Source organism: Stenella coeruleoalba (assembly GCF_951394435.1).
Source record: "Stenella coeruleoalba genome assembly, chromosome: 16".
NCBI classification, from domain to species: domain Eukaryota; kingdom Metazoa; phylum Chordata; class Mammalia; order Artiodactyla; family Delphinidae; genus Stenella; species Stenella coeruleoalba.
In genome coordinates this window covers 4363038-4376467 of record NC_137162.1, presented here as the reverse complement: position 1 = coordinate 4376467, position 13430 = coordinate 4363038, and positions in this window count along the sequence as shown.

The window sequence follows — 13430 nt, the reverse complement described above, 5'->3', positions numbered from 1 at the left end:
TGCTGGCCCCATCACAGAGTCCTATTCCTCTGCTGTGAATGATATTTACTCTGACTCCTTCTGGAAGGACATTCAAATATTCTCCCTTCTGCACACGCCCTGGAGAGGTAAAAATAGTCTGTGTCAGCAGTGTCAGCACTGCTGACACTCTTTCTTCTCCTGAGCGGAAATGATGAAAAAAGAAGAGAATAAAGTGGCTAAGAATAAGGGAAATATAAGTGCAGGAAGAACCATAGGTATCAAAATCCAGCTGGCATCGTTTTTTCCAGTTATCTGAAAAGTGATTAGGGATTGGATGCTGCAACTTGCTTTAGGATTCAATCTGGAAAATTAAGCTTTGGTTTGCAGCGGCTTCCTCTACCATGACTTGTGCCCCTAAACTTGGTTGGGGTTAGGGCAATCCAGAAACCCAGGGTGCCTTGCCACACTGGTGCTAACCCCTGGGAAAGGCACGGAGCGAGGAACTCCTCGGGACATGTCCCTGTGTCCCTTCTACTGAGAGCAGCAAAAGCACGTGGTCCAGGCTTTCTCCAGGCATTAGTCATCCCTTCTCTGGGAAGGACCCTGGCCCAGAGCTGGCCTGGGAGCGGACAGTGTTTTATTACCTCTCCGGCTTCTGGTTGCCCGCCAGGAGCTGAACCAGAAGTGCCAAAATGCTATAAGAAATCAGATCACGGAGAGTGGCTGCTTGCACGGTGTTTCCAGCTGTGGGCTCTGCAGCAAATCTTTTTGTACATTTTGTAAGAAAACATGTTCTCGAGAGGCTTCCATTTCAAGCTGGCAGCGTTAAGAAGTCAGGAGAGCCGGAGTCAAACTTTCCAAGGAATGTCTGAGCTTGGATCCCATTCTGCACTTAGTCCGGGCTCCAACTTCTGGGGCCTCAGATGTGGAGCCGCTGTTGCTGGCTGATATAATGGACCGTATTTCACGTGCCCGAGGGAAGGAACAGAAGCGTGCGGCTCCCATAACACCTTCATTGGCTTCAACGGGTGTGTCGCACTTGCGGGGGATGATTTATGGGAGCCTGGTTAGGGAAGAGAGGAAGAACATCATTTGGACACAGATTTGTTCTTTCTTCTGGAAAAGTAGCATCTTTTCATGCAGAAAATGGTAGCAGGAGTCCTGTTTAGAGTATCCAATTTAAGTCATCTCTGTGCTCTCAAGCTGTTTTCCCCAAATTATTGTGATGATCATTGTTCCTCCTGACGGTTCTAGTTCTGACTTTTGGACTGGATGGCCAAAATCCTTCTTATTTTCCTTGTTTCCCTGCATTTTGCTGATGGTAGATTGACATTGACACTGTACAGAAAAAGGCAGCAAATGGCAGCGAAGACGGCTTGACTGAAAGAGAAATGGGACCCCTCCTTGTCCAATCAACCGTTGAAATGGCCCTTTGGCCAGAATGGTGGTGGAAGCCTACATATGTTTTTATTATTGTGCTAATGTGAGAACTGCAAGTTTTTTTTAAGTGATTGGATATAGGAAGAACCAAGCTTGCTACATTTAACATTTTTATCAAGAGAATGTCTTCATCCATGAAAGCAAATATTTTCATATGGATGGAGGCTTGTATGATGAGATCTTTCCATAGCGCAGTGTAGTATACTAGATTATAAACTTCCCCAACATTAAAATATAGCACTGTGGGAGGGACATTAACTCTTTTAGGCCACTTACACATTTCCCAAAGTGCCCATCATATATCCAGGAAATTGCATTGTCATTGTTACATTCAGGAATAATTTTGCTCCAGTACGTTTCCGCAGCACCCATAATTCTATTTTAGGGAGTAAAGATGTTTAACTTATGTCAGGAGAGTCTGCTGATTGGTTCTGTTTTGCACCAGTGTTATTTTAAATCAATGGCTGCTGCTGGAAAATCAGATAATTTCTCAGAAGACTTGCATGGAAACATATTCTACAGTCGTTTATGTCTGAGGTGAGGGCTTTCAATTTGAATCATTGTTCCAAAATGGATAAATGCCGTGTGCGATATCAGTTAATGTACATCAGGCGTTTGGGGGAAGGTGAAAATAAGGCTGCCAAAGGAGTTACTTCCAAGGGAAGCTTAATCCCAGGTAATAATGGGAAGCTGGAATTAAGGGGCAGATATAAATACCCTGAAGAATGACTGACCCATGCATTCTCCCAGTCCCGAAGGCACAAAAGAGACAGAGCTGCCCAGGATCTGGGCCACGACCAGCACGGGGATGACTGGCTGAGCCTGCGACAGTAAAGGATTTGGGCAACATGTAAGCGGATTCAGGTTTATAAAACGCCCCCGACAGGCAGGTGGAGGGAAGGACGTGTAATCACATACCCCTTCCTCAGTGTTCAGACTTCTCCAGAAATTGGAATTCTGAAACATGTCTTCTGAGTTTATAGATCAAAAGCCCATGGATTCCACCTGGAACGTTGCCCCAGAAAACGAGTTATCAGTAAAGAAACAAGCATATGCTGTCTTAAGAGATGACATTCTCTTTTTCCATCACCGTCGGCAAGAGTCTTGAGATCCGTGCAGTCTGAGACTCGGCCCCCTCGTGATTGGCGTGGAATGTACTTGGGGCAATAGTGACCCTCCCTGATGTGCCAGGATGACTTAATTTCTTTCCAAGAACCAAAGGATAAAAGTATACTACTTTTATTGAAACATTTCAACTAAAAGGGAGTAGATTTCAAGTCCCAGGAAAGAAATGATTTGAAGATTTTGTCAAACCTGGGTGGAAATTGGTGGTCCTTTCCCCTCAGCCTAACCGGGCAGCACATCTCATCAGATGTGTGTCTGGGAAGCAGGCAATGGGACAGGACACACCTTTCAACAGGCACGAAACAGAGGAGCAATTAGGTGTGACTGAGCCTTAGCAGGTAATAGCCAGAGGAGGAATAAGATGGGAGCAGACTTGGAGGCAATGTGTGGCTTGAATCAGAGCTGCAAGTAATGAGGAAGCATCCTGTCTCAAGAACTGCCACCACTTCTTATGAAAGGTAGACACTGACAGCTTCACAAAGGCCACTGTGAGGGAATGAGCGTCTAGAATCTGAGCAACGAACATGGAGGCTCCAATCAATTTGTCAGGTCCTGAGCTTCAGACCGCACGAGGAGGGAAGAGAGCCAGGAGTCTGGGTCAGGAGGCCTCCGCTCTCTCCCTCTGCCCCGCCTTGTGGAAGCGCATTCAGCTCCGGCGCAGGGGAAGCTGGACGCCAGAGTCATGCCCCTCCCTTTGACTCTGTGCCATGAACCTCACCCTTTTTTGTCTGTTTCTTATATGAGTTGATTTTTATGAATAAAACGTGATTTTCCCATTATTTTCGTTCCTTCAGGGCAAGGGAATCTCATCAAAAGATTCACAACGAATAAGTATAATAATACGTTAGTAAAGGGGTAGTGAGAGTGATAATCACTCCAAACTTTTGAGACATACGTAATCCAAAAATGAAAAGCCAGTGCAATTAAATATTTTGTCTGCATCGTAAGTATTGAAAGGAACACACATGTACATGGAATTTATCATGACTAATTCATAGATTCCTGGGATCACTCTGAAGTCCCTTTGTAATCTTAAGTTAGAACAAAGAATACGTTGACCACTGCTGTTGGTCACGAATTCCGGGTGTTACTAATAGAAAATGCTGTCTAATAGGATAATACTGGTCTCTCTTCCTTGCTGAGATGGAAGATGTAAAGTGCGTTACATCATTGCATTGACATCTCTGGTAGGACTGAATGCTGCTTGCTTTGAAAAAACCATCTCTCAGTACATGGAGGAGAGAATGTTTGGGGAGGGAGAAGAAGAAGGTGTCTGGTCTGAGCCTGCCCCTCAGTGCTCCTGAGATTTTAGTGTTCCCATTAGTTGACTTTTACTCTGAATCAGTATGAAGTCTTGAAGCTTTGCCTTGACAATGGAACTTTTTCTCTGCCCTGGATGCCTTCCTGTTTTTTTTCCTCTAAAAATTTTTTTTGTTAATTTGGACTTTGGGATTCCCACCCCCACTTCATGCCTGGGGATCCTAAAACCACACCCTCTAGATTTCCGAAAGTGTATTCTTTTGTTTGAGATTTTATAGTGTCAGAGGGTCGGATGCAACATCAGCCTTAGCTTCTCAGAGATGGATCATCTTGACGTAATGGACTGTGCTTTGTAAAGTCCTTGTTACCTTTCCTACCTCTGTTTATGTCAAACTCCTGAGAATGACAAATGCAAGAAAACTCAAAAATCTCTTTGATCACCTATGTCCTAAACTGAAGTTCCCTCTGTGGTTATTATGCTGTTGAAAGAATAGACCTGTAGAGAAGGAGAATGAGCTTCCACATCACCAGCGATTTTCAGATTGCCTTCCGTGAGCTGTAAGACTCTGCGAAGGCCTTGAGATGGCTGGTATTGGGGTGGTGGTGGGGAGGAAGTTTGCACACAACCTGGGGAACCCCACCTGCATGCACCTCAGTCACAGCCACTCCACCATCCATGTTATGTGTAAGAATTTCAATATTTTGTTTGGAGAAAATGGGGCGGGGGTGATAGCTAAAGGTACAAGGTTTCTTTGTGACGTGATGAAAATGTTCCAGAATGGATTGTGCTGTTGGTTGCACACATTTGTGACTATACTAAATACCACTGAATTTTACACTTTGAGTGGGTGAATTATGTGGTATGTGAATTGTATCTCAATGAAGTTGTTTTTTAAAAAAGAATTGAACTATTAAGTTAGAAAACCCACTTGCTTAGAACCATCTGTTCATTTCAAAGCCTGAACAAAATGAAACATAAAATTCCAGTGTTTTCTCAAAGTGTGGCGTTTCCACCCTCCCCCCCAATTAACCACGACTCCTGGTCTTCCTCCTGTTGAATCTGTACCTACTCTGCCGCTTGCTTTTGACCAAGAGGATGCTGTGGAGGAGATGCTGCATGACCTCCAAACTGAAGCCTTCCAGCTTCCATCTGGGCTTCTTGGATGCTCTTAGGACATGCACCTCTGGGAACCCAGCCATCATGTTATGAAGTTCAAGCTACATGGACAGGCCATGTATGTGCTCTGTTCAACAGCCCCAGGTGAGCTGCTGGCCCATGGCCAGCATTTACTGCCACCAAAAAAGTGCACCATTCTGTGGCTTGTGTTTTCACTTTCTTGATAGTGTCTTTTGGAGAAACAATGTTTTTAATATTTGATAAAATTCAATATATCTATGTTTTTCTTTTGTTACTCATGCTTTGTGTGTCATATCTAAGAGACGATTGCATATCCAAGGTCATGCAGATTTACTGCTATGCTTTTCTTGAAGAGTTTTATAGTTTTAGCTCTTACATTTAGGTCTTGTGTCCATTTTGAATTAAATTTTGTATATAGTATGAAGTTGATTCCAACTTGATTTTTTGCCTGTTGATATCTAGTTGTCCCAGCACCATTTGCCAAAAAGACTATTCTTTTCCCATTGACTTGTCTCAGCACCCTTGTCAAAAATCAATTAACCATAAATGTATGGGTTTTCTTATGGACTCTCAATTCATGGTCTATAGTTATGCCAGTACCATACTGTTTTGTAGTAAGTTTTGAAATCAGGAAATGTGAGTCCTCCAACTTTTGTTCTTCCATTTCAAGATACTTTGGCTAATCTGGGTCCTATATGAATTTGAGGATCAGATGATCAATTTCTGCAAAAAATCTCAGCTAGAATTTTGATAGGAATTGAATCTGTACATCAATTTGGGGAGTATTGCCATCTTAATAACAGTGTCTCAATCCATGAACATGGGATGTCTTTCATTTATTTATAGCTTATTTAATTTCTTTCAGTGATGTTTTATGGCTTCAGTGTACAAGTCTAGCACTACTTTCATTAAATTTAGTCCTAAGTAGTTTATTCTTTTGTAATTTTAAAGTTCTTTTTTGATACTCTTGTAAATAGAATTGTTTTCTTAATTTCACTTCTGACTTCTTCATTTCATTTTTGACTTCTTCATCGCTAGTGCATAGAAATATAACTGACTTGAATATTGTTGCTGTATTCTGGCTGAATTTGCTTATTAGATCTAATAGTTTTTTTTTAAATTCCTGAGGATTTTCTGTATATAAGATCATATATCTGCAAATACAGTCTTACTTTTCTATCTATTTTCTTCTTTAAAACGTATTGAGACTTTCTTATGGTCTTTTCTTTCTTTTTTCTTTGAATTTGTCTATTGTTTTTCTACTCTCTATTTTGTTTATTTCTACTCTAATGTTTATTATTTTACTCCTTATGTTTGCTCTGGGTTTAATTTGCTCTTCTTTTTCTAGTTTCTTAGGTTGGAAAGTTAGGTTATTGATTTGAGAGCTTTCTTCTTTTTGAATATAGGTATTCATAGCTATAAATTTCCCTTCAAGCAATGCTTTAGCTGTACCTCAAAAGTTTTAGTATGTTGTGTTTTTATTTTTATTCCTTCAAAGTATTTTTAAATCTCTCTAGTCATTTCTTCTTTGATGCATTGGTCATTTAAGAATGTATTGTTTAATTTCTGTATATTTGTGAAATTCCCCAATTCTCTTCTGTTATCTTGAATTTCATTCCATTATATAATTTTAATAATTTAAAATTTATTGAGACTTTCTATATGCTCTAACATATAGTCTGTCCTGAAGAGTGTTATATGTGCGCTCAAGAAGAATATGTATTCTGCTGTTGTGTGGTGTGCTCTGTAGATATCTCTTAGGCCTACTTGTTTTAAACTGTTGTTCAAGCTTTTTATTTACTTCTGTGTTTGTTTTCTGTCTAGTTGCCTTATTCATTATTGAAAGTGGTATACCAAAAACTCCAACTATATTGTTGATTTGTCTATTTCTTTCTTCGATTCTGTCACTTTTTGCTTCACATGCTTTTGGTCTCTGTTTAGGTGCATACATGTTTATCATGTATTCTTGATATATTGACACTTTAATCATTATAAAATATTATTCTTTGTTTCTAGTAACATTTTCTTTTGTCTTAAAGTCTATTTGTATGGTATTAGTACAAACACTTCAACTCTCTCTCTCTTTTTTTTTTTTTTTTTTTTGCAGTATGCGGACCTCTCACTGTTGTGGCCTCTCCCATTGCGGAGCACAGGCTCCGAATGTGCAGGCTCAGCAGCCATGGCTCACGGGCCCAGCCGCTCTACTGCATGTGGGATCTTCCTGGACTGGGGCACGAACCCGCGTCCCCTGCATCGGCAGGCGGACTCTCAACCACTGTGCCACCAGGGAAGCCCACTTCAACTCTCTTTTGTTTACTATTTTTGTGGTACATGGTTTTCATCCTTTACTTTCAGCTTATTTGTGTCTTTGAATGTAAAGTATGTCTCTTGTGGATAGCACATAGTTTGATCATTTTTTAAATCCTTTCTGCCAATATCTGCCTTTTAATTGGAGCTTTTAATCCATTTACATGTAATACAACTACTGATAAAGTATGATTTATGTCTGCCATTTTGGTATTTGTTTCCTATATGTTTTATGTTTTTATGTTCCTCTATTCCTCCATTATTGCTTTCTTCTGTATTAAATAGATATTTTCTAGTGTACCATTTAAATTCCTTTATTTTTTCTTTTACCATATTTTCTGAGTTATTTTCTTAATGGTTGTCCTAGGGGTTAAAGCTAACATTTTAATTTACAACAACTAACTTCATATTAATACCAAATAATTTCAACGTTATACATCTGAAATAGTAGAAAATATTTGTAGAAAGACACTTTTGTGAGAATGTTTACCAAAAGCTTATACTTGCAAACTATGGAGTTTTCATATTATTTTATTTGCACTTAAACATACGTATTAAAAGAGGATCGTTTGGTTATATGTCTCCATGTGTTAAATTATTTGGGGAATTATTTGCTCATGCATTAATTCAGTTAACATTCATTGAGATTCTAATATGTTCCAGGTATTCTTGATGCTGACTTGAAAAACTGAATTGGATTGATTAAACTGAAATAAAGTTGGGATTAGATGACTTCTTCCCAATCGACTTGAAAGAAAAAAAGATGATGATTTGACAGAAACTTCTAAAAATATCTGTGTTAGTGTTGACTAAACTCATGTACTCTCTGTTTCTTCCTACAACTAGAAAACTATATCATAACAAGATGAGTATCCTAAGTTAATTATTAGAAATAAAATTGGGTAGGAGTCCTTTTCCTGTGTCTTGAAACAATGGGCCAGTTTAACAAAGCAAATACAGCTTTAATTTACACCACCTGTATGTAAATAAAATTTGCATATATAAATGTTCTTTGAAATACAGAAAGAACCACAGGTGTCATATCCTCTTATCCCTTATTTGGGGTGAGGGGCAGTAAGCATGCAGACTCAAGTCAGATGCTCTGCCTACCTACCAGATGTAAGATTTTGAGTAAGCTATTTATCATGTTGCCTCAGTAGCTTGTCAATTTCTACAAAGAAACCAGCTGGCTTTCTTTCAATAGGGATTAACTTGAACTTCTAGATCAACCTGGGAAGTATTGCCATTATAACAATATTAAGTTTTCTGATTTATTAACAAGGGATGTATTTTGTTTATTTAGGATAGAGAAGAACTTCATCAACCTCATAAAAGTCACCTACTATACACTCACAACTAACATCATTTTTAAAGATGAAAGTCTGAATGCTTTCCCCTCTAAGATCAAAAATAAGGCAAGAATGTCCACTCTTGCCACTTCTATTTAATATTGTACTAGAGATTCTGGCCACGGCAATTAGGCAAGAAAAAGAAATAAAAGGCTTCCAGATTGGAAAAGAGTAAGTAAAACTATCTCTACTCACTGGTGATGTGATCTTGCATATACAGTCCTAAGGAATCCACTAAAAAACTATTAGAACTAATAAATTCAGCAAGGTTTTAGGATAAAAGATTTATATATAAAAATCAATTGTATTTCTATACACTTACAATGAACAATCCAAAGGTGAAATTAAGAAAACAATTCCATTTACAACAGCATCAGAAATAATTTGGAATAAATTTAACTGGAGAAGTGCAAACCTTATATTCTGAAAACTATAAAACTATTGAAAGAAAAGTTTTAATTTTGATGAAGTCCAATTAATCATATTTTGCTTATTATTCAGGATTTTTCCTATTTATTAAATATTTGCCTACCCCAAAGTCACAAAGACTTTCTCCTACTTTTTTTAAAACTGTTGCTTTTTAAAATTATTTATTTATTATTTTATTTATTTATTTTTTTGGCTATATTGGGTCTTCATTGCTGCACATGGGCTTTCTCTAGCTGTGACGAGCAGGGGTTACTCTTCGTTACGGTGGTGTGTGCTCTAGGGTGTGTGGGCTTCAGTAGTTGTGGCACGTGGGCTCAGTAGTTGTGGCTCATGGGCTCTAGAGTGCAGGCTCAGTAGTTTTGGTTCATGGGCTTAGTTGCTCTGCAGCATGTGGGATCTCCCCGGACCAGGGCTCAAACCCATGTCTCCTGCATTGGCAGGTGGATTCTTAACCACTGCATCACCAGGGAAGTCCGTCTCCTATTTTTTAATAGAAATGTTATAGTTTTAGTTTTACGTATAGGTCTGTAATCAATTTTGAGTTAATTTTTCTATACAATGTAATGTAAGGATGGAGGTTCATTTCTCTCATGTGGATATCCATTAAATTGCCTTGATGACCTTTGTCAAATATTCATTGATCAAGTATGTTTAGGACAATTTCTAAACTCTGTAATCTTTTTGACTGATCTATGTCTATTCCTACATCAATACCACACTGTCTTGTTTACTGTTGCTGGGTATTAAGTCTTGAAATCAGCAGTGTGAGTTTTTTTTACATTTGATTCTTTTCTAATTTGTTTTGGCTATTCTCAGCTCTTTACATTTCCATTTAGCTTTGAGAATCTGTTTGTTAATTTCTGCAAACTATTCTACTAAGATTTTGATTGGATTTGTGTTATGTCTATAGATCAATTTGGGGAGAATTAGCCTATTCACTTGTTTTGATATTAGGATAATGTTAACCTCATTACAATTGCTACTGCTTTTCTATTTTCAGAAGAGTACATACGGAACTGATATTATTCCTTGCTTAAATATCTGATAGAATTCACCAGTGAAGAGATTTAGGTCTGTAATTTTCTTCATCAAAAGGTTTTTTACTAAAAATCTATCTCTTCTTTCTTGAGTGAACATTGGAAGTTTGTGTTTTTCAAGGAATTTGTCCATTTCATCTTAAGTTGACAAATTTATTGACATAAAGTTTTATATTATTCTTTTAATATCTATATAGTATGTAATGATGTAACGTCTCATCCTGTTTCTTCTGTCTGTCTCTTTTTTTCTGATCAATCTGGCTAAAGATTAATCAATTTTATTGATCTTCTCAAAGGATCTGCTTTTGGTTTTATGAATTTTCCCCCCTTTTCCCATCTCACTGATTTCTGTCCTGATCTTTATTATTTCTTTTCTTCTGATTATTTTGGTTTAAATTTGTTCTCCTTTTTGTATTTTCTTAAGGTGGAAGTTGAGGTCATTAAGTTAGACATTTCTTCATTCCTAATATAGGCATTTAATGCTATAAATTTCTCCCTAAGTACTGCTTTTGTAGCATCCCACAAAGTTTAATATGTTAGCTCTTTATTTTTACTCAATTCAAAGGAATTTTAAACTTCCATTTTGATTTGTTGTTTCATACCTGGAGCATTTACAGGTGTGTTATTTAGTTTCCAAATAGTTTGTGATTTTACAGATTTATTTCTGTTATTGATTTCTAATTTAATTCTATTGTGCCCTAAGAAAATCCTATGGTTATGACTTTAATACTTTTAAGTTTATTGAGTCTTGTTTGGTGTCACAGTATATGGACTATCATGTTAAGTGTTCCTGTCCACTAGAACAAATGTGTAAACAGCTGTTCTTTGGTGAAGTGTTTTATACATGTCAATTAGGTCAAGTAGGTTGATTTAGTGGCTCAAATCTTCTAGATCTCTTCTAATCTTCTGTTTGTTCTATCAATTATTTAAGAGGGATATGGAAATCCATCACAGTTACTTGGATTTTGTTTATGTCTCCTTGAATTTATCAGTGCTTCCTTTATGCATTTTGAAGCTCTGTTATTAGGTGCATAAATGTTTAGGGTTCTTATTTCCTCCTGATGAACTGGCTCTTTATCCTTTATGACTATCTTTATCTATGGTACTATTGCTTTTTCTGAAGTCCACTTGGTCTGATTTTCATACAGATATTCCCACTTTCATTAGATTAGTGTTAAGCATAATATCTGTTTTTCTATCCTTTTACTTTTAACAAATTTGTGTCATATTTAACTTGGGGTTTTGAAGGCAGAATATGGTTAAACCTTTTTTTAAAAAAATTATCTTACACCTCTGTCTTTTAAATGGGGTTTTTAGAAGATTTATATTTAATGTTGTTACTATATGATTAGGTTTAAATAGATCATCTTGCCTTTTGTTTCTTTTTGTCCTGTCTGTTCTCTTTTCCCTTTTTCTTTTGGGTTTATTAAATCTCTCTCTCTCTCTCTCTTTCTCTCTCTCTCTCTCTCTCTCTCTCTCTCTCTCAACATATATATATGTTGATGTATTAGTTATAATTCTTTGCTTTGTTATTTTACTAGTTGCTTTAGTGTACATATTTAATTTACCTCGATTTACCTTCAAATGATACATCACTTCACATATAGTACAAAAACCTTCCAACAGTATTCTCACATTTCTCCTTTTTTATCCTTTGTGCCACTGTCACACAATTTAGTTTCACATGTGTTATAAACTCCACAATACATTATCATTATTTTTGTCGATGCAATTATCTTTTAAATAACTTTATATAGTGAGAAAAAAATCTTGTGTATTTACCTATGTAGTTACTATTTCTGATGTTGTTGATTACTTTCTGAAGATTATTTCTATCCAGCATCATTTTCCTCCTGCCTGAAAGACTTTGTATAACATTTTAGTCAGGTTTATTTTCTGAAAAAAAGTCTCATTTTTACCTTCATTAAAAAATATTTTTGCTTAGTGTAGAATTTTAGGTTGACTTTTTTTTAGAAGTGCTTTAAAGTAGTTGCTCCACTGTATTCTCACTTGCATTGTTTCCAATGAGATCTGCCTCTACTGTGCTTTTGAAAAATCTATTCTCTTTAGAAATTTTTTTTGACCAGTTTGATTATAGTGTGCCTCAGTGTAGTTTTCTTCACATTTCTTGTGCTTGGAGTTCATTGAGCTACTTGGGTCTATAGGTTTATAGTTGTCATCAAATTTGAATATTTTTTTCAAATATTTTTCTGTGTGACCTCTTCTTTCCTTTCCTTTGGAGACTCCAAGTATATGTGTTATACCACCTGAAGTTGTTTCAGAGCTCACTGAAATTCCATTTATTTTTAACATTCTTCCCTTTCCATCCCCATTCTGTATTTAATTTTGGATAATTTCTATCGCTGTGTCAGGTTCACTAATGTTTTCTTCTGTGTTGTTTAATCTGCCGTTAATCCCATCCAGTTCATCTCACACATTGTAATTTGCATCTTGATTTGAGTATTTTGAAAAATCTTTTATGTCTCAACTTTTTGAACATATGGAATACAGTTACAATATGTTTTTAATAACTTAGTCTGCTAATTCTAACATCTGTGTCAGTTTTGGGTCAGTATAGATTGATTTTCCTCCCCATCATGGCTTGTATTTTTCTGCTCCTTTGCATGTGTGGTTATTTTTAAGTGTATGCCAGACATTGTGAATTTTTACCTAGCTAGGGGCTGGATATTTTTGTATTTCTATAAATATTACTGAGCTTTGTTCAAAGATGCAGGTAAGTTACTTGAAAACATTTTGATCCTTTCATGTCTTGCTATTAAACTTTTAAAAATAAACCAGAGCAGAATTTCGTGAAGATGTAATTGTTCTTTACCCCCGAGGCAAAACTTTCTGATGACTCTGCTCAATGACTTGTGAATTATAAGGTTTTCTAGTCTGACTAAATGGAGCAGGTATTACTCCTGGTCCTATATGATTGCAGGGCATCTTTCCCTCTAATTCTTGTAGTGTTTTTTTCTTTCCTTCAGCCTCAAACAGCCTCCCCACATGCACACAATACTCAGTACTCTACTGGACTCTCTCTTTGCACAGTTTTCTCCTCTCTGACACCATGTGCTAAGAAGTTTACTGTCTTCATGTCCCTGGACTCTAAGCTTCATCATCTAGTGCAGCAAACCTACCAGGCCTCCACCTGAATTTCCCTTCCTGGAGATTGTCTCAAGATAAAGAGCTGCAGCATGGTTCAAATCATTTGTCTCCTATCCCTCATGGAACACTGTCCTTTATGGCCTGACATCTAGTCTTGAAAACAATTTTTCATATATTTTGTTTGATTTTTTGTTGTTTCTGCATGAGGACAAGTCAAGTCCTTGTTATTCCATCTTGGCTGGAAGTGGAAGTCATATCTTTAAAAAATTTTACAGA